The sequence below is a fragment of the Acipenser ruthenus genome, chromosome 5 (assembly GCF_902713425.1).
Source record: "Acipenser ruthenus chromosome 5, fAciRut3.2 maternal haplotype, whole genome shotgun sequence".
Lineage (NCBI taxonomy): Eukaryota > Metazoa > Chordata > Actinopteri > Acipenseriformes > Acipenseridae > Acipenser > Acipenser ruthenus.
Genome location: NC_081193.1, coordinates 15035473 through 15060493, shown reverse-complemented (window position 1 = coordinate 15060493; position 25021 = coordinate 15035473). Strand labels below are relative to the sequence as shown.

Sequence of the window (25021 nt, the reverse complement as noted above, 5' to 3'; positions counted from 1 at the left end):
ATTCATATATTAGTTGTTTATCTCATCAAGAATTGGCTTTCCGTGGTCACCCTGCGAGAGGATTCTGTAAACCAGGGCAATTTCAGGGAGCTTTTTAATTATTTTTTTCATCACGATGCGGAGTTAAAGGTTTACTGGCAGAAAAATGCAGCAGTTTTTTCAGGCCTGTCTGAGACAATCCAAAACTAACTGATCGACTGCATGGCTGAAGATACCTAGAAGCCCAGCAGCAGTCTTTCTGACGGCTGTATTTAAAACACTGTAAATAATATAATGAAAGGAGAAACAGTCGGATGTAATTTTTTTTAATTTTATTTAGTACGTCACATAAACATCTGAACAACCGAAGCATATATATATATATATATATATATATATATATATATATATATATATATATATATATATATATATATATATATATATATATATATATACATATACATTTTTAACTTTTCAACAGCAAATAGTTTATTATCAGACGAGCAAAAGCAACTGAACAACATAGATAAATAAACTTAGAAGAAAACATTTCACAGAAGCGCACAGCACAACAAGTTATAAAAAAAATCTAATTTATTTTTTTTTTCGACAAAATGGTATTCCTTCACCTTGAGTCTAAGGCTGTTCACAATCAACACAGATAATGTGCTTCTCCACGCTGCCTTTCTGCACAAAGCTTGTAAACATATGTGGTTCCAAAAAAAACAATCAATCTTATATTATTCATAAAGCCATCTGGCCAATAGCTTTCAAATTTAGAAGTGCAAAAGTAAGTTATTTATTTATTTTTAAATATGAGTTGCACCAGGATAAGAAAATACTTTTACACACGGGGTAACAATAACCAGCAAAACAACAAAAACATTTAGAAATACATCATTTAAAAAAATGAATACATCATGAATAATAATAATAATAATAATAATAATAATAATAATAATAATAATAATAATAATAATACCAAATCAAATACTCCTTACAGCTAATCATTCTAACATTTGAGGATTAATAAAAAATGCCTCTAGGTTGACAATACAACTGCCTGAAAGAACGCTTTTAACCACTCCAGAATTACTATGTGTCTATAGACGTTTCCACTCCTTCCCTAGCTATGAGCTTTCTGAGAATCTTTCAAAAGCAAAAAATACCTGGGACCTTTGTTCATGAACCTCACTGCTGGTGCTTATACCAGTGTTTGACTGCATAACAAAACCAGGCTTCAGTGAACGTTCCAGAATCTAATATACCAGAAATATAGCTTTGCATGGGAATTACTCTGGGGTCAAGGCTTCATGTTTTATAAAAATGTAAAGTCAAAATAGGTTTCTTCTATTAAGCAGTTTCTCCTTTCTGTTCTGCTTCTCTTTGTTCTCAATATTTAAAAAGGAAAATAAGAAATAGCAAGTGGAGCAAAGTGATAGCAGCATCCTAGCAGATCTATATCTTCTTCTGTCTATATATGCTGGTAGCACAGTATCTGTTGATGTGTGTGTGTGTGTGTGTGCGTGCGTGCGTGCGTGCGTGTGTGTGTGTTTTTCTTTCTTTAATAATCTTTACCCTTTACCACCCACAAAGTTAAAATGTCTTTGAACTTTAGCTTGGGATTACTTCATGTTTCATTTATTATTATTATTATTATTATTATTATTATTATTATTATTATTATCATTATTATTATTATTATTATTATTTATTTCTTAGCAGATGCCCTTATCCAGGGCGACTTACAATCGTAAGCAAATACATTTCAAGTGTTACAATACAAGTAATACAATAAGAGCAAGAAATACAATAACTTTTGTCTTTAATAACGCAGAATTCGCCCCTTCCTCAACAACTACCCCACACAGCTCCTAGTTCAGGCCCTGGTACTGTCCCGCCTTAACTACTGGAACTCCCTCCTGGCCGGCCTCCCTGCCTCTGCCATCCGTCTACTCCAGCTCATCCAAAACTCTGCTGCTCGCCTTGTCTTTTCTCTTCCTTGTTTCTCCCACGCTACACCACTGCTATGCTCTCTGCACTGGCTCCCTGTCGCTGCTCGCATCCAATTCAAGACTCTTATACTCGCCTATCGCTATCTTCTGCTCCTTCCTATCTCCAGACTATCTTTTCTCCCTACACCCCCTCTCGCCCCCTCCGCTCCTCCACCACTGGAAGATTAGCTGCCCCCCCCCTCCGCTCCCCCGCTTCCAGAGCCCGCTCCTTCTCCAACCTTGTCCGTTAGTGGTGGAACGACCTACCCACGGATATCAGGACTGCTCAGTCCCTGACCACCTTCTGGCACCTCCTCAAGACACACCTGTTCAGACAGCATCTGTAAACCTCACAACTCGACTATACTGCACAATATGGCACCCACTTGTACCAGTATTTGCATGAGCTTGTACTTGCACTGAACTGCTCCATACCTTGCCGTATATTACTACTGCTCTTAATTATAACTACTTCCTGTATCTTGTATTTGACTTTAGTCTTATAGGTATCTGTATTTATGTTTTTTGTAATTGCTCTTACTTGATATCATTCTCGTCCATTCATCGTACTTACTCCGTGCTCATACTGGACTTCGTACTGTGATATTTTGTAACAATTGTAAGTCGTCCTGGATAAGGGCGTCTGCTAAGAAATCAATTAATTAATTAAATAAATAAATAAATAAATAAATAAATAAATAAATAATAATAACCCTATACAATGTATATATTATTTACAGCGTTTTGACAATCCTGTTGTTAATTATTGAACTGAATAATTTGTATTTTTGTGAATATAGCCTATTTTAACAGACCTCAGAGAATTCAATGCTTTTTGCGGGGAAACCACATCAACTTAAAAAAACTACAAAAAACCTATTATTATTGCATTTGTTCCTGGCTGCATGAGGGAGGGTGTTTGAATCTAGAAATGTAGCTGTTTGTTATTTGGCCTGATTCAGGGTCCCAGATATAGTTGCCCCAAAAACAGAGTATTTTAAAACTGTGTTGGGGGATTTGCCAGCACACTTGCCAACATCTGTAATCCAGTGTAACCTCATGCAGGTCAGCTGAGTTGGAAAACAATGATTCTTCTTTATTTTAAATACTTAAGAACGTATATTAAGTTTTCTGGAAATAATAAAAAAAAAGTTTTCTAGTTTTGTTGCACAGCTCTTTTACAGCCATATTTTACAAAACTCATTGGCAACTCATTGGCACTGTTCTGTTGGCACTCACTTTAAAGGAGGCAGGTGGTCCAGTGGTTAAAATCCAGGGCTTGTAACCAAAAGATCACCAGTTCAAATCCTACCTCTGTCACTGACTGACTCACTGTGTGACCCCGAGCAAGTCACTTAAAGGGTACATAAGGACCTTTTTATTTTATTGTGTTACATGTTCCCAAGTGTTGCTACAACTGTTTACGTAAGGTGGTGTTTTGTTTTAATTTTTTTTTTTAACATTTTGACCACTTTTTTAAACTTTTAATTTGCATTCCCTGCCTCAAGATGGCTTCCCATGTAACCGCATGGACCTCTCAGAACTACATTTCCCATCATCCTCCTGCTCACATATGTATCTGAGATGCATTTACCAGTGAGCAGGAAGATGTGCTCCATACTGCAGATGAGATGTTAAATCAATGTCCTGTTGTAAGTGACTCTGCCTATAATGCACAGTTCACAGCCTACCTCTGTAAAGCGCTTTGTGATGGTGGTCCACTGTGAAAGGCGCTATATAAAGATATTATTATTAGTAGTAGTATTATTATAAGTATGCAAGACATGCTCATTAAAGAAACATTGTACCTCAAGGCAGCTCAGTGGTGCATTATACACATGCATAGTTTTAATCCATGTGGTGTACGTTATATTCTGAAAATAATGGTATCTATGTACATTGGCTCTCAAAAGTATTCACCCCCCCTTGGACTTTTCCACATTTTATTGTGTTACAACATGAAATCAAAATGGATTTAATTAGGAGTTTTTGCCACTGATCAACACAAAAAAGTCCATAATGTCAAAGTGAAAAATAAAATCTACAAATTGTTTTAAATTAATTACAAATATAAAACAGAAAATAATTGATTGCATAAGTATTCACCCCCTTTGCTATGACACACCTAAATAAGCTCTGGTGCAACCAATTGTCTTTAGAAGTCACATAATTAGTTGAATGGAGTCCACCTGTGTACAATTAAGGTGTTTCACATAATTTCAGGTTAAATACACCTGTCTCTGGGAGGTCCCACAGTTGGTTAGTACATTTCCTAACAAAAACTACATCATGAAGACGAAGGAACATTCAAAGCAAATCCGGAATAAGGTTCTTCAAAAGCACCAATCAGGGGTAAGATATAAGAACATTTCCAAGGCATTGAATATCCCCCGGAGCACAGTAAAGTCCATTATTAAGAAATGGAGAGAATATGGCACAACTGTGAATCTGTCTAGAACAGGCCGTCCTCAAAAACTGAGTATCCGGGCGAGAAGGGCACTAGTCAGGGTGGCCACCAAGAGGCCTATGGCAACTCTAAAGGAGTTACAGTCTTCCACGGCTGAACTGGGAGACACTGTGCATACGGCAACAATAGCCCGGGTGCTTCACAAAACTGGCCTTTATGGGAGAGTGGCAAAAAGAAAGCCATTGTTTTGTAAATCATCTCGCTGGTAATACAACCAATATACCAGACTGAACTGATTAAAAACGGAATGTCTAATTTGTACATAGTTTGGCTTAAGTGAGGCTTTCAGTGGTCTCGAGGAATTCTCAAACGCATGTGCCTGAGGAGGTGGAGGAGAAGGAAGAACTTCAGGACAGGTTTCTGGCAGTTAGCTACAACCTAGACCCCATTCACACTTGCGGGTTAACGTTCTGGTTGTTTCTTTCACATAATATATGAGCTGTAGTGCATTCATAATTATGCTTAATTTGTCACAATTACTTTTCTTCCTTTTATTTAGTAACTAAGCAATAAATATAAAAACTGCAGCATTGTGGATCTCAATAATGATCAATAATGCTGGCGACTTGGCATATTCAAACACCATTGTTTATTTTGCATGCAACGATATACATAGCTACAGAAGTGTGTGTCTTTACACTAATATGCTGATCATTTCTTTTAGCTGCTTGCTTTTACACACTGACAGGGAGAGAAGGTATTAGAGCTGCAAATCTCCCTCTCAACCAGAAAGGGCACTGTGTAAGGTTGGTGTTATGTTTTCCCATAGACGGGCTGACTCGACGGTGGGTGGAAACCGTAAGTCGGTCATTGTGGAGGAAGCACGTAGCTTCCAGTGCATTGAACAACTCCATTGTGATCAGCTGCAGGACATGCAGCGATTGGATAGACCGTGGTGCTGGGCTGATCAAAGGGAGGAGTTTGGCAGTACAGTAAGGGGACGCAGCTACGTGAGTAGGGGCCCTTACGCTGAATTACTAACAAGCCGGAGCGCTGTTTGCTTAAGGTTTCGTTTTGTGTTTTGCAGAGGAATAGGAGGCAGGGAGCTGCAGCCAGGGAGCCAGCACTTACACCTGAGCACCAACCTCACAGCACTGAACAACACTGCACAGCACGGCACAGCACGGCAATCACCACCAGAGAGAGACAGAGAACTTTTCCATGCACTGACTTTTAACAGTGGATGGTATTGCTTTGTGTTATTATTTTGGGACTGCCATCTTGCCGTATACCACCCCATACCATTGTTGGTAAGAAAGCAGACTTTTGTGTTAAATTAAAAATAGATACGGATCATTTTGAACTGGGATGCTTGATCTGGACATTCACTTATTAATCCACACCACTCACATCCTGACACACACACAAAATACTGTACTCATACACAAATATTAAGATCGTTGATGCACCATAACATTAAGTCAAAATAGTCAATCATATATAGTTTTTTTTAAATATGTACCATAAAATTGCTACTGTGCTGCATTGAAAATATATATATTAATAAGAAACATCTGCTACAAATCAACGATTACTATATATACCGGTAGCTCTTCCATTCTGAGTGCAGACTATCGTTCCATAAAAATATAAAAAAGCAAGTCGCCACATTTTAGGCCTGCTCAAATGTGAACGGGGTTGCAGACCTAAATATGGGACGGCTCTGACGTACCCCTGAGGCGGCCCTGGGCCAGCCCCGTAGTGTGAATGGGGTCCTAGAAAGAAGATTTGAGTTTTGACAGAGACTGCCTTGTCTCTAGAATCTCCGCAAGCCTCTAAATGCAAATGAAGACTATATACAGTAGCTGCCAGAAAAATACATCTGTATTGTTGCTAAACCTTTTTAAATCTGCCAAATTGTGGGTTCTTCTTACATGTTTTATATATTTCTTTGTGGTAAAGCAAAGGAAGCTTATTTAAATGCAAGTTGTCTCACAACAACTCTGTGCCAAAAATAACTGCTGGTCTTTTGTGTTGTATGCTTTTGTTAAAATATATCGTGGCTTACCAGCCTGCACCTACTCATTTAAACCACAATCAACCAATACTTTGTCTTTGGGCCAATGGAAAATAATTGCTTAATTTCCTTTAATTAACTGTGAATATATCTTGAATACCTGATGCATTTTAAAGTGATTCATTTGATCATTAATCACTTTGCATATTAATCATCCTTTCCGTAGAAGGTGACTCCATTATTGTAATTCCTGATAATTAAAGAAAACAGCTTTGAAAGCACTTTATATAATGTTGGCCCTTCTTCTGAACATATTACTGGTAGTTTCCATAGGTTTTTTTTGCATTATTAAAAAGGTTCCAAAATGAATTCTAAAACTACTTCTCTTTTAAGCACAATTTAAAATGCAAATCCTGCCTTATTCTGAATTTAGAAGCAGTATTCCAAATACTGAAAACTGAATATAAGCTACAGATTATTCCGATTCAATTTGTATTCAGACTACTCAACTATTACAGGTGTCTCACATATAATAGTATCAGAGGTTATAGTATTTAAAATGTGACAAATGACTTATGGCACACATTCTCTCTTTATTCTGCCCCTCCTTTGGACTAAAACACTTTGAGCTTTGAAAATGCTATATTGGTACTGGGAGTGCAGTAAAAGTTTGTTGATATACCAGGGAAAGGCTACAGACTACCACACCCACTTTTTAAAAAAATCATTTACAATGGTTTACCCCAAGATTCATCAGATTAACCTACCACACAATTCCTTTTGATATAAATCCAGATTCAATCTGCAAGCATTACTGAATTCTAAGAATCATCCCTTGTATGAAATGGAATCTGAATGCGGAATTTGTGTACACTGTCATTAACTTTGTGGCTATTTTATTTTTAGAGCTGAATAAATATGAAAAACAACAAAACAGAAAACGGCTGTGTTTTATTGGTCTGGAAGTAAAAAGGAATTTTCTATTGTGGTAAATGTATCACTGATAGTGCACTTATAAAAGAGAAAATATAAAAGGTAAGAGTTCAAACATCGATTTCTTTCTGTGTGTTTATTGTGACACCAGGGTTGGGTAACCACTTGCAGGATCTTTTCCACTTGGTTTTCTTTGGCGTAAATAAAAAGACAGGACCATAGAAATGAAATAAAACAGGGCGGTGCCTGTATATTTATTTAATTGCACACAAAACTAAAGTAACAAACAAAACCCTAACTCCTTGCAGGAGAGCTAAACTAAACTTTTTGTTTCCTTTAACTAAACCGGACGGCTAAGCTGTTTACTGGTCGTAAAACCTATACTTCTCAAATACAAACACACGAAACGTCCCATGGGTTGTCAGTTCGGGTCTGTCTTTTCAGGACTCAGCCTTAACATAGACAACCTGTACACAGTACTCAGGCTCATTAAATACAAGCCAGGTGTCCCTCATTATGATGGTCCCCACTATTCTAATACCCAGTGCAGTGCCTGTGAAAAATGTAATCCTGACTTCCCTTATAATCTCTGTTACCCTGCATATACACTGCGCTGTATTCTTGGGCCAATATACCTCCCTTCTACAACCCTTCCCCATATGTTACCACAATATATATATATATATATATATATATATATATATATATATATATATATATATATATATATATATATATATATATATATAATTCAGTCTATAAATATGTGAATTAATGTGCACCTGGGTGGCTGTTTGATTCTTAGCATTGTATATAGATATGTGTTCTATTCTGCAAAGGACTCTCATATACAGTATTGTGTTATAAATATCCTGAAGTAGCTGGGGTATGTGCTTTTTGTTCAAGCATTTCATTCTGTTTAGCTACTGTAAGAATGCATGAGAAGCCGGCAGGTGAACATCACCCACGGTAAAAGAAACAGACAGCTTCTGTGATCGTATAAAAAAAAAACCAGTAGCTTCTCAAGAAAAAAAACAGGAAAATACATGCCCAACTTTGCTTGCTTTACTTTACAGAATATTCTTCACCATGATATATACACTATATATTCCTTTACTCTGGTTAAATACTACAGTAAGAAAGTCTGACAGTTAGAGAGTGACCAGAGAAGGATCAGAATAAGCATGCAGACCTAGCAAATATGGTCTTAATGCCTTGTGCCAACCTATATGTATGCATTGCGGCTTATCAAACCGCTATTGGGAGACCAAACCAAGTTTCACGTGACTTACGATGGTAATCGTAATAAAGCCAGTAAGTGGATCTACTTAGTACTACACATGTCTGTGTCTGCCTTGACATTGGACAGATCCCACACCTCAGCCCCTCTGATGAACCTCACATCATGGAAGTAAAGGTCAGAGAAGGAGAGCATCAATACCCTGGATTACAATACAGCAGTAGTAGCCAGAGATTTTGGAAGCGCCATTTCAAGTCACTTTAACTATCGACTCTTGCATTGATACACTTTTACAATCAAGTCAGCTACCTGATAAAATCTACCCAATCCTCAGTGTAACACCTGAACCAGCCTTCTTAAAGGAATCTGCTTCTACAATACCAGCTTCTGTTCTGCACACATTTCAGGTAGTTTTTATAATTCAGGAATTTAATTAACAGTTTATGGGGCAAAAACAATTTCTGCAAGTATTATTTGAAATGAGCCCTTAGGACACACACTGCGTGCAATTGTGAAAAACGTAAAACCAAAAAAAACAGTGACCAATCCTTTACTCACATGATTTATGTTTGGTCCCATGTCCACCCTTCCTCTATGTAACAACTCTAGGTGTGTTTCGTTTTTCTATTCTTCATTATATTAAAAGAACAATGTAAGACAGAAGCCTTTTGGACATGTTTAAGCCAGGTATTTCATTGCATGTTATCATTTTTTCTATAGGTAATTGCAAACTTAATGGCGGTCCACCCACCTTGCTCTTAGGAATGTCATGCTTATGCACAGTTAATTTGGCAGTGGGAGGAATGAATTGGAAGAAAAGGTAAAACACTTAGTTTTGCAGGGATATATATAGTTCCAATTTTTAGTGGTTCAGGAGTTTTTAAATGTAATTAGAATGGAGTACACAAGACTTCATATTAATTGTTGCCATTATAAAATGTTCATTCTCCTTGCGCTTATGTCTGGACAGACCCATTTACAGTAGCAGCAAGAAGAGGGGAGGTGAGGTCCATTTATATTACACAGTAGATAAAAGTGGGTTCATAAATATTACATTTTCTAAGCTTAATATCTGTCCAAAGTATTTGAAATGTTGTCATATGCTATTGTTCGTCAACATAGTTCAACATATTTTAACATAATTTAATGTACAGAAAGAAGATGGGACCTGGATCTTTTCCACAGCTTCTCAGACTGTGCTCCTTGTGAAATATCAAATGTGTCAAATGCAACTGTTAGGTAAATGAGCATGTAAAGAATACATTTAAAAAAAATACATAACATATATAATTATTTTTACTATTTCTCGATACTGCAGACTTCTTTCTGTTTTATCCAACATGTAAAGTGCTTTGAGATACTGTGGTATGAAAGGCACTATATAAATAAATAAAATTGAAAATGGAATTGACTTAAAAGAAAAGAGAGATGGCATTCTGTTTAAAAACAAAAACAACATGATCTATTTTCAGAATTTCTATATCATTCCTGTTTAAGATTACTTAGCAGCAGTGTGGAGTAGTGGTTAGGGCTCTGGACTCTTGACCAGAAGGTCGTGGGTTCAATCCTAGGTGGGGGACACTGCTGCTGTACCCTTGAGCAAGGTACTTTACCTAGATTGCTCCAGTAAAAACCCAACTGTATAAATGGGTAATTGTATGTAAAAGTAATGTATATCTTGTAACAATTATAAGTTGCCCTGGATAAGGGTGTCTAAGAAATAAATAATAATAATTGGTTTGGTTTACTGATCTTATTATATTCCTCTAGTTATTATTATTATTATTATTATTTATTTCTTAGCAGACGCCCTTATCCAGGGCGACTTACAATCGTAAGCAAATACATTTCAAGTGTTACAATACAAGTAATACAATAAGAGTTATTTAGGTGTCTTGAAAACCAGAAAACCCCACCATCCATTATCTTAAGACCTCTTCTTTCATTTTGCAGCACATATAATTACCTTCAATAATTATACATTCAGAGTTGGTATTTTCACTTGTATGACCTCTATTGTTTCTCTGGTGATATGTTACAACTGCACTTTGAGAATAAATAGACCCTTAGAAGAGATACTGTACCAACACACTTTGTGAGAACAGGTCTTTTGAGTTCCGAGTTTTAGTAATACGCAATTATTTCACAACTTCCAAAATACTTTTTCAAGCTTATCCTGCAGTCAATTGCATCATTCTGATCTAGGTTCACTCAACATATACAATATGCAGTCCATCTAGTGACAAATGACCTCCTGTAAATGACTGGCAGGTAGGAAGTCAGACTTTCCAGGAAGAGAAAACACATCAGTAACAATTATCTACAATTTGATACAGCTGAATGAACCAAGGAAGCAAAAGTAGTTAACAGATTATCAATGGGAATAATTCAAGATTAGCAAAAACTAGAAAAAGATGTCCTCATATAATTTAAAAGAAAAATATATTTAAAAAAAAAATAACTTTCAGTTATGGTCTATTTTAACCACAAAGGTTTGCCAGCAAAACCGCAAGTCAATTCCTAAGCATAAAATATGAACCATAAAATGTTAAAAGTTACCAGTATCTATATTATATATATATATATATATATATATATATATATATATATATATATATATATATATATATATATATAGTAAATGTTCATACGACAGAGCAGGGACCTAACTACATATAACAATAACAAAAGAATGCATTATAAAAAAATTTAAAAAAGACACATATTTTTGGCTTCAGAGCATTTCATAGTAAAACAAACTATTCCATATTAAAACCTGAAAAATAAGTAAATATCTGCTTGATGAATGTATCTAACAATTGGAAAGGCTTGTTCTTGTATTAACACATAGGCCTATGCCATACTTTTCAAAGTAATGCATTGTCTTCATTGTACATTTATATTTTAAATAAAGTAATATATTCTGAAAGTTGTTCAATTACAGGATTCAGCTGTTCCTAATATTAATCACGTCACTTCTGAGCTGAAATTAATTTTCATATAATGAAAGCACTAAGCCGGCCTTACCAGTAATTCTGGAACTGAGCTGCTGCAGGTCATACAATTGTAACCACAGTCATTAACATGGAAGTGGTTTTAAATAGACACTGAATCATAAATCAACAAGAACACAATACATCTACAGTAATCCTACAGCCACAGGGGATAGACTACATTTCCATTTTTTTTTTTAAATAACACTGCTTTGATTCACCTACTTGTATACATGTAACATGTATACAAATGGGGCAGATGATGAGACAACAAACTCTATCCATTGTACACTACCAGTAAGTGACCAAGGCTTAAAATTTGAATCAGTCTTTGTTCGGTTAGCTTGGTAAAAGGTTATACAAATGAAGACAGTTATATGTTACGGTCATTATTATTAAATATATAAATATCCATCAAATATTTGGAATACAGGTGTTCAAAACAAGTTGTTGTTCTAGTTGGTGACATTCAAAGCCAGAGCTGTTCTGATTCTTTAAATAGAATGTTGTTAGAAATCGTGGTGCACACGGGAAGGCTTCACCTTCCTTGAACACTGGAGCACATTCTACAACAAGGACAATCTATATAGGTGGGACGGACTGCACTTAAATAAAAAGGGAACCAGTCTACTTGGAAAGGATCGTCGAGGAGGTTCAGATGCATTTAAACTAGAAAGGAAGGAGGGAGAAATCAACAAAAAAACAGAAGGGAGACTACATCAAACAGCAACAACTCAGGTAAGATACCCATTAAATGTATTTATCTAAATGCTAGAAGTATCAAAAACAAAATGTTAGAATTTGAAGCTACTGCACTGTCAAGTAACTAGGATGTGATAGGTGTTACAGAAACTTGGTTATCCGAGAGTGATGGAGATGAATATAATATTAGTGGGTATACACTGTATAGGAAAGACAGGCAGGGCAGAAGTTTGCTGGTAGATATCAGGCCACTCCAGTGTCACACTCGACCCGGTGTCCACCAGCACGGTGCAGGGGACCCCTTCGATCGACACTGGGATGTGGCAAAACTTCCCCACAGTCGTCCTCCCCACGACTACGGCTGGGCTTGACAGGTTGGTGTCGGTTGCGTGCACACCGTCAGCTACTTCTGTACTGCTGGGCCCCTCCTGGTTGCAGTGTCTAGATGTGGTGTGTAGGTCCGCTGTCAGCTGTTTCCGGGGTGCGCTGTAACCGGGTCTGCAGTACCCCATCTATGCAGGCCCAGAGTCGTTTCCCGATAGCTGGCAAGGCCCAGGGACCGAGGCTGGGAGGCTGCTGTCGGGCACTGCCCCTGCAGGTGACCGGCTGGCCGCAGTTCCAGCAGAGCTGGAGCACTGGCGGCCACTGGTGGTAAGCGCCTGCATAAGGGTGATAACTTCGGGGAGCCAGGGGGATGTAGACGTGCCGCTGTCGGGTTGCCATTTGCTGAGCTGGGCTTGGCACACTGTGGGTCAGCTCCTTGTTGATTCCTCCACCGCCGTCACCTCCTCCCACACCTGCACCATTCCGAGTGCAGCCTGCAGGGTCTGAGGGTGTTGCAGTCGCAGGAGTTTGCACAACTCTCCGATCCCGAGTGCCTCTATGAATTGTAGCCTGGCTTGTTCTCATGGTTCAGCAGAGGAAGACTCTGCGTATGCCCGCCAGCTCTTGCTCTCCAGCTCCAATGCAATACTGGCCAGGCTCTCCTTTGGCCACCGCAGACGGTGTCGCAACTTGAGCCCCTCTGGATCGACCAGGCTCCTGAAGCAGTGCGCTGGAGCCTCGCTCAGAGCCATGTATCCTCCCAGGCTGTTGGTGGAAGATTTAACAGGACCAGCTGTGCATCGCCCCTCAGTGTCCCGGTCAGTCAGCTCACCTTCTCTGCCTCGCTCTAACCGTGCAGCTTGGCCAGTGTCTCCAGCTGCACCACAAAGGCTTCCCAGCTGCTGGTGCCATCGAATCACAGGATCTGTATTCTGCCTGGCTGTTCTCTCGACTTCCCACTTGTCCTCTGCCGACTGCTTGGGTCTCTCCCTCTGCAGCTCCCAATCTGACTCCGCTCTCCATCTCCCGCTCAGCAACACACTCTCACAGCCAGTCTCGGGGGACACCCTCTCTTGCTGCCGATCTCCACTGGGACAGGGGCGGCATGTCGACTCCAGTCGCACCTTCCACCAGCTCCTTCTTTACTTTCCATTGTTCGATCCATCCCACTTCTGATCACCAATGTAGCACTGGATGAGATTGCTATCGGAAAAAGAAGGCAGTCTTGATAACAGAGCACGGTTCAATAGCCAGTAGGCTGTTTATTTGCAGCAGCAGGTTCACAGCAAGTAACACAGCTCCCAGCACACGATTCTCCACTCTCTGAATCCACACACACTCACACACCTGATGCACCCTCTTTTATCTCCCCTCAGACCCAGACACAGAAAACACAAAGTTACAAGTATGTGAGGCTTCAACCAATCAGTGCCACTGACCTTTAACTAACAACAAAGTAATAGGTTATCACATTCCTCACCCAATCAGAGTCCTGTACAGCACCTGATGACCCAAGTGTAGACTGTCTGATCCTATTATTACAGACCCTCATGTGGGGTTCAATGGTCAAGTAGGCTACCGTTAAATGTCCAAGCAACCGTTGTTTATGATGAATTTTCAATAATACACGTTGCAGTTAAATGTGCAGTACAATAGTGAAAAAAGTCTTAACAGTTATTGCAAGTATAGAGAGTTTCTGTTACTACCGTAGTGTGGCGGAGTATTCCGCCCCTATTTATTATAATATTATTTGTATTTTTGTTTGCGGCGCGGATAAAAGCGCTGCGTCTTTTATTATATTTAAAAACCCCGTGAGGATGCATGGCTGATCAGCTATTGATTATTTAACTAGCTGACAGTCATGCATCCTTACCAAACGCGTGCAGACTCTGGCCGAGGGATAATAAGATAATTAACAACTAGTTAATCCCTCGGCCAGAGTATATAAACCTGCAGCTCTCTGCACTCGAGGTTGAGTGTACAGAGTAGAGTACGGGAGAGCGGAGAGAGAAAGAGCGCGAGGAGAATAAGACAGTTAAAAACAATTGCTAAAACGTGCTGGAGTATCCAGCACGACACTTACTTGTTTGTTTGTTTATTAGTTTGGCCCTCGTGCCCTTTTGTTTTGTGTTTCGTTAAAATCATTTGTTTGTTTATTAAATACGCTGAGTGCAATAGCATTCAGCTTCACCCGCCCATCCACTGTTTTGGTGTCAGTTACTTCCTGGTCCGTGACGTCATCCACCTCACCACTGTGAGCCAGACTGCCACACGTAGCTAGACCTGTGTGTTTCTTTTATTTTATTATTGTCAAGTGAAAGGAAAATGCCAATGTTTGTAGACAATAACAAAGTTTTATACTACAGCAAGCAATCCATTTCCCAGTTGAATCAATACTGTGTGCAGCTTTTTATAAACACGGGAAGGATGTTCGCTTTCACCCCCTTCTCTATTTACAATTGGTTTCCTTGATTTGCACCATTAATAACTACAACGCTAATGTAATCTCTGTTATTGTAAATGTTTTCCAGAGACAATGATTGTCAGACTACTGTAACTGTATAGTGTCAAATACAGGGAACATCTAATTAAATGTGCATAGTAGACCTATGTTCCTGAAATAGTACACTACTGCAAGAATCAATACTTGCCCAGGGCAATAGAACAGGGTAAATGTACTCTCCATTTTAATGATACGATGACCTTGATTTGTACTTTCATTTAACGAAACTTAAAATACTTTGATGATTTCCCTGTAAACATGTCACTGTAGTGTAGTGTAGTGTTTTCATTCTCAGGCTTACCTGTAGTAACACATAGCTCCACCCTCTTCTGAAATTAGCTTGCCACTGCCTGACTGTGAGGCAAATATGTATGTGCTATTAAAGCTTTGGAAATTATACAGTAATTAAACACAGGGAACACTTTTTGCTATATTATCAACATAGGCTCATGCGGTACTATATGGGAAAAGAGCAGCTATTATTAGAATAGATTCTGGGTAAATATGCTGGTTGCTTTTCTCCTACCTGGAGAATAGTGCAACATGTATTAGGCATCAGACTTGATTGCTAAAAATATGCCTGTCCTGAAATGGTGGAAACACATGGCGCCTCTATGGTTTTAAACTGACAATACTTGTATATAAACAAAACCATGTACTGTAATGATTCCTGTTAATGACCAGATGTCACACATACCCCAAAGGACTTGGTGTAAAATGGACAAGAACTTACATTTATTTATAATGTACATGATCACTATGTCTAAAATGTTAGAACTGATGTTTGAAAGCAGACTGAATACAGATCATTGCTTGTTTATTATGGGCACATTCCCTAATTGAATTACTTTTTAAATATGTATTGACCATTTTAAATGGATTTTGAACAACTATCCACTGTTGCACGTTGATAAGGGGAGATTTTTAAAATACCAGTGTAGTGTTATAAAGTGGTACATCATCACAGTGTGGTACGCGTACCAAAACGTGACCTGTGTAATGTTAGAAAGTGGTACGCTGTGAGATTTTGTTACAGGTGCAATCAATTGCAATGTGATGTGTTTTCCTATTGTCAAACAGAGGTACATTTACCATTACCATTTACCAAAATATGATAAATTCAGTTAAAAAAGATTAAAAAGACAGAAAACAGCATAACGTACCAATTTGAATGGGCACTTCCATGCTTTCAAAGCGGAAGTTGTTTAGAAGTTGTTTAGGTTTGCGCGAGTAAACGCAGTGCGCTGCGTACCACTTTTTATCCCCATACCTGAAAATAACACTACACCGGTACTCCACCTAGAAAGACTGAGTGCTGTATCTGAGGGATGCTGAGGAGTCCTTTTTGAACACCATTGGCATTCATTTCTAACTACCAAATAACCTGATACTATAACTCACCTACCCACTGGAACCTACTAGCAACAATTACAGATATCATTTCACTGAAAGTGTCGATCTCGCTCTCAGAATGTCAATGACGAATCATTCTAAATGTTTCAACCACAACAGGTTCTATATAAGTAGATTAAACATGTTGATATTGTTTTGTTTTTTTTTAATTTTGATTTGATGACTTATAATATGTTTGTAAGTGTTCAGTGGCTACCTCTAATCCAGTTGAGAGTGTATTTTCCGTGAGAATGAAATACACTCTCAACTTGATTTGAGGCAGCGACTGAACACTTATAAACATACATTATAGGGAGAAGGTATGTTTACCTACAGTGCTACCTATAATCGCTTCGTACTGAATGAGTACAGTGAAAGAGGGGCGCAGGTACACTGATGTGTTTTTTGACAGAGGCACCAAATAAAGAATGAGTCAGTCTGATACACGTGTGTGAGAATTCCGGAAAATCGCAAAGATTGAACATCTAGCGTAACCCTTCTAGAATCATCAATTTATCCTCAGTGCATCTTCCTGTCTGAGGACTGGTCTGCTTCTGATCTACACACTGGGGAAAAAGAGAATTGCAGATTCAGTATATTTTTAATACTGCAACTTGTTTCTGGGCATAGAACTACAAGTTTGGCTGGAGGTGAAAGGGTTAGCAACAGTGTCCTGTGACTTGCAAAAGAAAGCATTGTATGTTAGTAGGCTAAGATTGTGACTAGACATCATCTCTAAACCAGTTATTTGCCAGTCAGGTCACATCATCCTGAAGAATTTAACAGCAGCTTGTGTACACAGTAAGATTCAGAGCAGAAGGGTATAAGTTGCAAATGCTCATCTGCTGCCTAGAGCACTTTCTAAATACCATAAGGTTGTATTATTTGTGAAATTGTTAAACAGAATACCCCTAAATGTCACAAGTCGCTTTGAGTTTCCTCTCAGGCTGTGGAAAGGCCATGCAGCCAGCTTCTTTGGCAGTCATTTCCTTCAGAGTTTTAAAGACAACAGGCCTGATTTCTGGAAATGCTGTGTAGTGCTTTAGTGTTTTTCTGAGTGTGTAGTGAGGGTGTTGGGGAGCTGATGTCTGACTGGTCCTAAGCACAAGTGAATTGCTGACATGGGCTGAACACAACTAAAGGTAGGACTGGGCTTTTGAGGTTCACATCTGAGTCAAATGCAGTAGTGGTTGGGAGAGTTTGTAACAATAGAATTTGTAATTTGACTTCTATACAGATTGAATTGTCAGTTTCAAACCAGAGACTTTGCGGTTTACAGCACAGGGGTCCTCTCAGAGCTGTAGTGTGTATGCTGATATAGTCAACACATTACAACCATTTACCAGTGAAGGGATCCCTTTTAAAAGTCATCTTTCCTCAGGTGCAATGTACATTATTTTTATAAAATCCTGGGTTCATAGACAACAAGAATATTGAATCTTATGTCTTATTCTGGTGAGCAAAGTTAATTATTTAGTCATTTAGCAGACACTTTATCTAAAGTGACTTACAGAGAGTAGGGGGTGAACTATGCATCACTTACATTTGGACCTTGGATTTACGTCTGTTTAAAATGCATGTTAGCAAACACTTACCTTAACGGAGTGACTACTGACATGCGATCGTCAATATAAATAAATATATACTGCCAATTGACTTTCAATATAAAAAATTGCTATTGACACCCAACTCTCCATAGAAAAATATAGTTTTGACACCCTGGTTGGCATTATTAATATTGTTGTTATTACTGTATTATTATTATTATTATTATTATTATTATTATTATTATTATCATTACCATCTCATCACCAGCTCCTATTGAAATAGCTTCTTTACTCATTCTACGGTTCGCGAGTAAACGAGTTGGATATTCTTTGTACGGTGAAACAGGAAATTCTTTTGCCGCTTATAGAATATTTTTTTAAAAATTTCTTGCAAGTTGGCAGCTTCGTAAAATTCAAGACTGGCCTCTGTTATCATTTCTTAAACCAAATCTACTTGCATGAAAAACATAATTTATTTATCTATTTATTTTTGTTTTCTGAAATCTGGTGTCTGCCGGTGCCATTTCATAAGCTTTGTGGAAAAGCAATGTGCAGTAACCTAGTTTAAGTGGACAGACTTTGGTTGTGTAGAAACAGTACAAAGCACGCCCTGGCTGCAGGAACAAAAAAAACAAGTATTTTATCTTTGCAAAATTTAAGCATTTAAGGATTTGTAGCAATACATTTTTCAAAGTAATCTTGTGATACTGAATTCCAAAATGTGCTGAGGTGTGTCACGTGGGATTGTTTGTTTCAATTTTCTGTCAAGTTCATAAAAAGTTATAAAATAAGTTAAAATTAACAAGCGAATCATTTTTAAAGAGTGACACCCTTTCCAAGGTGTAAAACTGATAGTTACGATTCCTAGACGAACCTTTCATGTTTTCAGATTTGTTTCTACACTATAAAAATAGACATTGGTGTTACCATGTATGGTGTGTTCTGGTAATATTTACAATTTAGAGCTCAGACCTAAATGCCATGTTTGAGATGTAAGTGGTAAAGTCTACACAGGAACCCCAATCAGTAGATTTTAAAGTTAGGCCTGTATATTTTGAGATCTAAAATCTATATAAGGACCAGAAGACATGCAGACTGCAGGAACCAGCGTCCTCATTTGAGGACCTTTCATTTTAATTTGATTTTCAGATGCATTGAACTCACCAGATAGCAAAAGTATTATGTAATAGTGTTGTAAATGTGAAGGAAGTGGTGTAATGATTAGGCACTCTTACATGTATGCATCTAAAACCGTGCCTAAAATATTCAATCCACTATAATTAAGGACTAGACATCTAAAAACAGGTGAATAATGAAAACAAAAAATGAGGTTTGAATATTACAAAATAAATAAATATACAACTATGTGAAAACATAAAACATGTTATTTGGCGTAAAATGCAGCTGACTTTTGAATTGACGTTGTGTCAGTGGTACTTGCATCTCCGAAAGCCACCAAAAGGGTCCAACGGTACAAGCCCTTTTCTAGAAATGGCTATACAAATAAAAGATGCTGGATTAACAAAATTATTTTCTATCTGCTTTTTGTCTTTTGAAACGCGTATCAATATCATTCTTGTCTGTTGCCACATAGGTGTCTATAGAATATCTGCCTGCTGACCCAGTGGTGTCAATAGCATCTTACTATCTGTACCACATAAACTTAAGTAAACAAGTAAAAGACGTTTTAGAACCCGGGACAGTACCATGTTTATAACCTCGAGTGCAGCGCCCCAATCGATTGGTTCTGTGCGGCGCTGCCTGCTATTGCTGAATCGCTGTTTGATGTTGAGAGTGAGAGCGTGCTGTAACAGCCACAGCTTTTCAGACTTGGTGCTATTGCTGCTGCTGCAGTCAAACGTTGAGACAGAGGGAGCAGGACTTGGGCTAACGTGAACATGGAGAATTGCTACCGCTTTTTATCTGCTTGCTGGGAGATTTAATAAAAGTAATCAGCCACCCACAACCATTTGGGATTAATCCGTATCAAAACCTACTGTGATTAAATAAAGAAGATAATATTTCTCTGTGTCTACTACGACTGAATATTGCTTTCTATCTGGTACTGGTAGTACCTGACTACGATTTTTCTGGTAAGTGTACAGCAAAGGTATTTCTTTCCATCTTACGCGTACAGCTGTTTGCAGAGGAGAGTTTGCTGCAACTGTAAGTTAGTTGTTTAATTATGTATGTTTATTGAAAACTCTCACAAAACATTTTTTTAAAAATTTCGGGGAGTTTATTTGGCGTTTTAGTTATGAGTTATCTTGATATTACTGGAAACCATGTATTAATTAAAAAACAAAACAAAAAAAAACGTGTTAATAGTGAGTTAATTTTTGCAATATGGCGGCTCTTTTGTGTCTCCGTTGCTTTCCTGGAATTGCACGAAGCACAGCGTTCTATAGTCTACGCTTTAAATTTGCTCGTGTTGTTGTATTTGCTAAAGTAGATCTGTGTTAGGCACGTTCGAAAATGTAACGCAGTTGAAATGTAATGCAGCGCATATACTGACTGTATTGTTTGGAGAAATGCCGCTGTCAAACAGTGATGCCTGCTTTAATGCATAGGAGGACTGCAGTGTATTGACATCAAACGGATGCACACGTTCCTGTTTAGAAAAATATTGAATTACAGTTTACGGAGCAATACACTTATTTTTTTTTTTATTTGACATGCTGTTGCACGAGAGGAAATAGGCGTTTTTCAGCAAACGACAGAATCCACATTCACTTGTTTTCCCTCTTTCACTTCAGTACACCACAAAACAGAATACAGTGTTTTAAAGGGATACTGAGTACGTTTAATATTGTATACTAGTTGCGTATGTAGCTCGTAATATTTAGATCTGTAGAATAAACTTGTTAAACATCAGCTGTAGTTGTCAGGATACTACTGTAATCCATCTAGCTAAGTGGCTGCTCAGTGTTGCCCAAACAATGAAACAAAATGTGTATTGCAACGTTGTGCACTGTCTGGCTTAATTTAGTTATTTTTAAAAAATGTAACTTTATCCAGATGATGAGATTAAATACATGTTCGTGATGTGAAAGTTGTCGTTTGTATTTGACTGATAAGTGGCGTTATGTTACTGCGCCCCTGTGATTAATGTGAGTGAGCAGGAAGTCTTCTTCTGTTTTTGTCCATTTACCACATTTACCACATACCCTTTTGACAGAACAGACCTGTTGATTTTACTTCCTGACATGAATGCTGTACTTGGCGAGAAGCTGGAGGAAGCTCAACGAACAAGCAGTAAGATGGGTCTTTAAAAGCTCACTGGTGGTTATAGGTCATGGCTTGTTTAACATTGGGAGAGTTAAGATTCTGCTGTAGATTGGCTGCATGCTTACCAGCAACAGCAACCTTCCCACTGTGGATAACATTGGACACAGTAAAGCCAGTTAGTGAGAGTATATTCCATTGTTTCCGAGTTTATGCAAGCTTCAGAAGGAAAGTAAGGAAGCAGAACCACGGTTATTTACGGTCTTAAAAAAATCTGAAATGTACAGGATCAGGTGTAAGAAAAAACACATAGACGGTTCAGGGTGATGTTTCATAACCTCCCCTTTCATGAGCGTTGCCCAATAATCATTTCTGCTCGCCCTCCCGTAAATGGGGTGAATCTGTCAATGTATGAAACATTCAGGTCTCACCTTCATTAAAGGCAGGGGTTCCCAATCTTTTTAGCGCTGAGGCCCACCTGTTCAGCTGCATTAGGCACTGCGGCCTACTTAAGAAAAATGACTTATTAAAAACATTTTTTAACCTGAAATAATGTAAATAAACTTTATCGAAATTGTTCTGTATTCATTTGAATCTTATTTGTTTCTTAATTTAGTATTTTATTGTTGCTTTGTGTTTATATATATATATATATATATATATATATATATATATATATATATATACATACATACATACATACATACATACATACATACATACATACATACATACATACATATACACACACACACATTGAATGTTGTTGTGCCCGAGGCCCACTAGGGACTGTGACCCACAGTTTGGGAACCCCTGACCTTAAGTACTGTAACTCAAGAGCCCTTTCTTTGTGCTGTGATTGGCTGCAAGCTCTTGGTTCTTTTCCATGCTGCTCACATTGAAAAATAAGGTATTCCTTATGATTGCTCTTTTACTCCTGTGTAGCAGATTCACACTTCATTGGGCTTGTGAGAAAAGTACTGTCTGGATATTTTAAAGAATGAAAGTATGTTACCATGTGACTCCAGGTTGACCAGGACAGTTAATGTATTTTGTTAGGGTCCTCGTTCAAAATGTGGACCCTTACAACACCGATCACGTCTGTCCGTCAGTCAGTGTGTCTGTCACAAGCTACAGTACGAGCTGAACCATAACTGCCATGAATTTTCATCATCTCCAAACTTTTGTCATAGCCTCCTATAGACCTTTCTGATTGCATTTAAGCACAAAGTGTTGCTTATATATATATATATATATATATATATATATATATATATATATATATATATATATATATATATATATATATATATATAAAATATATGTGTGTGGTTGATAATGAGGACCCTCTGTATGTGCATGCACTGGGTTCACAGTGCATGCTGATAATTAGTCCCCCTTCACAAAGAAAATAGTTAGGTCAAAGGTACTTAAATGCATTGACATGTGAAAAAAAACAGCTGGACTTAATATTGTCAACTTACCTAGTCCCTTAGTGACATGCGTGAAGTGCATGGAAGGCTACTGTAAATTATGGAAGACACTAAAATAAATAATTAAATACTATTGTAAATCTAAAACATGGTCCTGACACGAGACACTGTTGCCTTAAACTACACGTCATTTTTTTGTAGTGGTTTCCATAGTAACCATAATAATCCTGTCATTTTGGTTCTGGATTTTACAAAAGATAAGTATGCTCCTAGTGAAAAATTCTTAGTCTATTTCTCATACTTATTCTATTATTCTTGGTGAGAAGTTATTACATCAAAAACAAATTATTTCACTGAGAAATTAACACTGTATGCACATGCACTGTATTTTAGTCAACACTTATATTCTGAATGTTAAGCTTTTGGTTTCATTATCTCTTTCCATACCACTGTGTGTTTGTATGGCATACATCTCTACTTCTGCAACTATATAAAATACCCAGATTTTATTACAGCAGTTTCTCTGGGGGTTTAATTGGGAGTGAACAGATATTGAGTTGCACTGATTCAGCTGATCCCTTTGTGGTACTTTGTGTGTGTTTTTATCAGCACTTTCTGTGTTAGATTTTAAATGGAACTATCCCGGCAGTCTACTTATGTCAAATAATGGGGTAAAGACCATGACAGGCGGTCCAAAGAGAATTAAAGGGAGGTTCTGAGAGGAGGCAGGATTAAGTTCTAGAATATCCAAGCTTCAGCCTGATTTTGCTAGCAATTATTATTTAACTGTTTGCTCACCATTGGTCCCCAATAGAACAGCCTTGGGACGTTTGATTAATAACATAAATTAGCTTACTGTATATGTGTCCTTCAGAGATCAGAAGTAACAAGCACAGTTTTGCACGTACGATATCAATTGATGATACTGATGCTTTTACTAGATCTGTATTGATGATTATTATTATTGCCTTTATTATTGACTAGACATTAAAAAGCAGGAAGTTGAACAGTTTGTCCTTCCAGGTTTTACTATCCTATATACAGTATACATGTGATTTCTATAACAGTATTCATTGTGGTGTAAGTGCAGGTGGTGTAAGGGAAGTCTGATGCAACAAGCAGAAGGTGCTGTGAATTCCAGCTCATTAATTTAGTAGTGTGGCAGAATAGGGGGAGGAAAGATGTAGTCCAGGGGTTTTGTGCAGGACTACATCCCCCAGAATGCCATGGTAGGGAGCCAGGATGAGTTAAGCCTGGCTGTAATTTAATGAGGGACACGTGCCTGTGATTAACCGTTTCAAGGCCAGGTTTAGACTGCTATGATGGAATTGTGAGCTTTTTTTTTTTTTTTTGGGAAAATACACACACTTGTTTTTAAGAGTCATTCAGATTTTATCTAGTCACCATAAACCATATATCATTTAAAAGCTTAGAACTTGAATATTATTTTTTTACTGTTTACAGAATTCAGAACATGGTGAAATGTAAAAAGATACAAAATTGGCAGAAAAAAAGTTTAAAAAGTTTCTTAAAAAAAAGTTTCGCCAAAACAATTTATCCTCCTACAAACCCGGTGTTTCAGGTCCCAAATTGTGGTGCTACAAAATGTAATGACACCAACGGGCAGTGTTAATGTAAAAGTCCAAATTTGAGGAGAAATAAAGAGTTTTTCAATAATAAGACCATAAACAGAATTAGTTTTGCCCTCAGGGTCAAATAAGTATAACAAAATAAATAAATCAAATAGTAAATAAATAAATACATAAAATATAAAAAATCAGCCTGTCTCCCTGATCCACCTGCACTGGGGTCTGGGGTAGCGTTATTTGCTTCTTAGTAAAACAAAACGACAACAAACTACAAATAAGCTGCAAATCAAATATCTATTGCTCAAACATTATAACTTGATTAATAAACAGCAACCTTGTACCTGAGATTTCTGTTCTACAAGGATTAATACTTAAAATCAGGTTAAAAAAATTTACCCTTCAGATGGTAAATTACAAATAAAAATACAAACACGTGCAGACATAAAATGGCTGACAAAAAAAAAAAGACTGACATAGAACATTGCTTTATAAAGTAAATCATCTACCTAAGTAACTAGCGATAAGCGATCAATCTGACAGGTAATTTATATATAAAAACAGTAAGTAAACCAATTTGCAAGGATACAGTAACATGTCCTAAATATACAGTAATGTAATTAGTGTTCCGCGGTATATCGATACCTACGGTATATCATGAACTGAAATCCTACGATACCTAAAAAGTATCACGTTTTTTCGATACCGTGTTTTTTTTGGGTTTTTTTAGCTTTTAAAGCAAA

General features: G+C 37.6%; 1 protein-coding gene across 8 annotated transcripts in view; it reads left to right on the top strand.

The window, feature by feature from the left end:
• The first annotated feature begins 19742 nt into the window (after positions 1-19742).
• LOC117402845 (dystrobrevin beta) overlaps positions 19743-25021 on the top strand; it is a 143943-nt gene continuing 138664 nt past the window's right edge. For 3 of the 8 annotated variants that reach the window (XM_059023714.1, XM_059023718.1, XM_059023713.1), the window contains exon 1: positions 19753-20127. The gene's annotated coding sequence lies outside the window, so the exon portion shown is untranslated. Of the gene's footprint in view, positions 20128-25021 lie in introns of all 8 variants that reach the window. The other 5 variants (XM_059023715.1, XM_059023717.1, XM_059023719.1 and 2 more) reach the window with 4 other exon arrangements.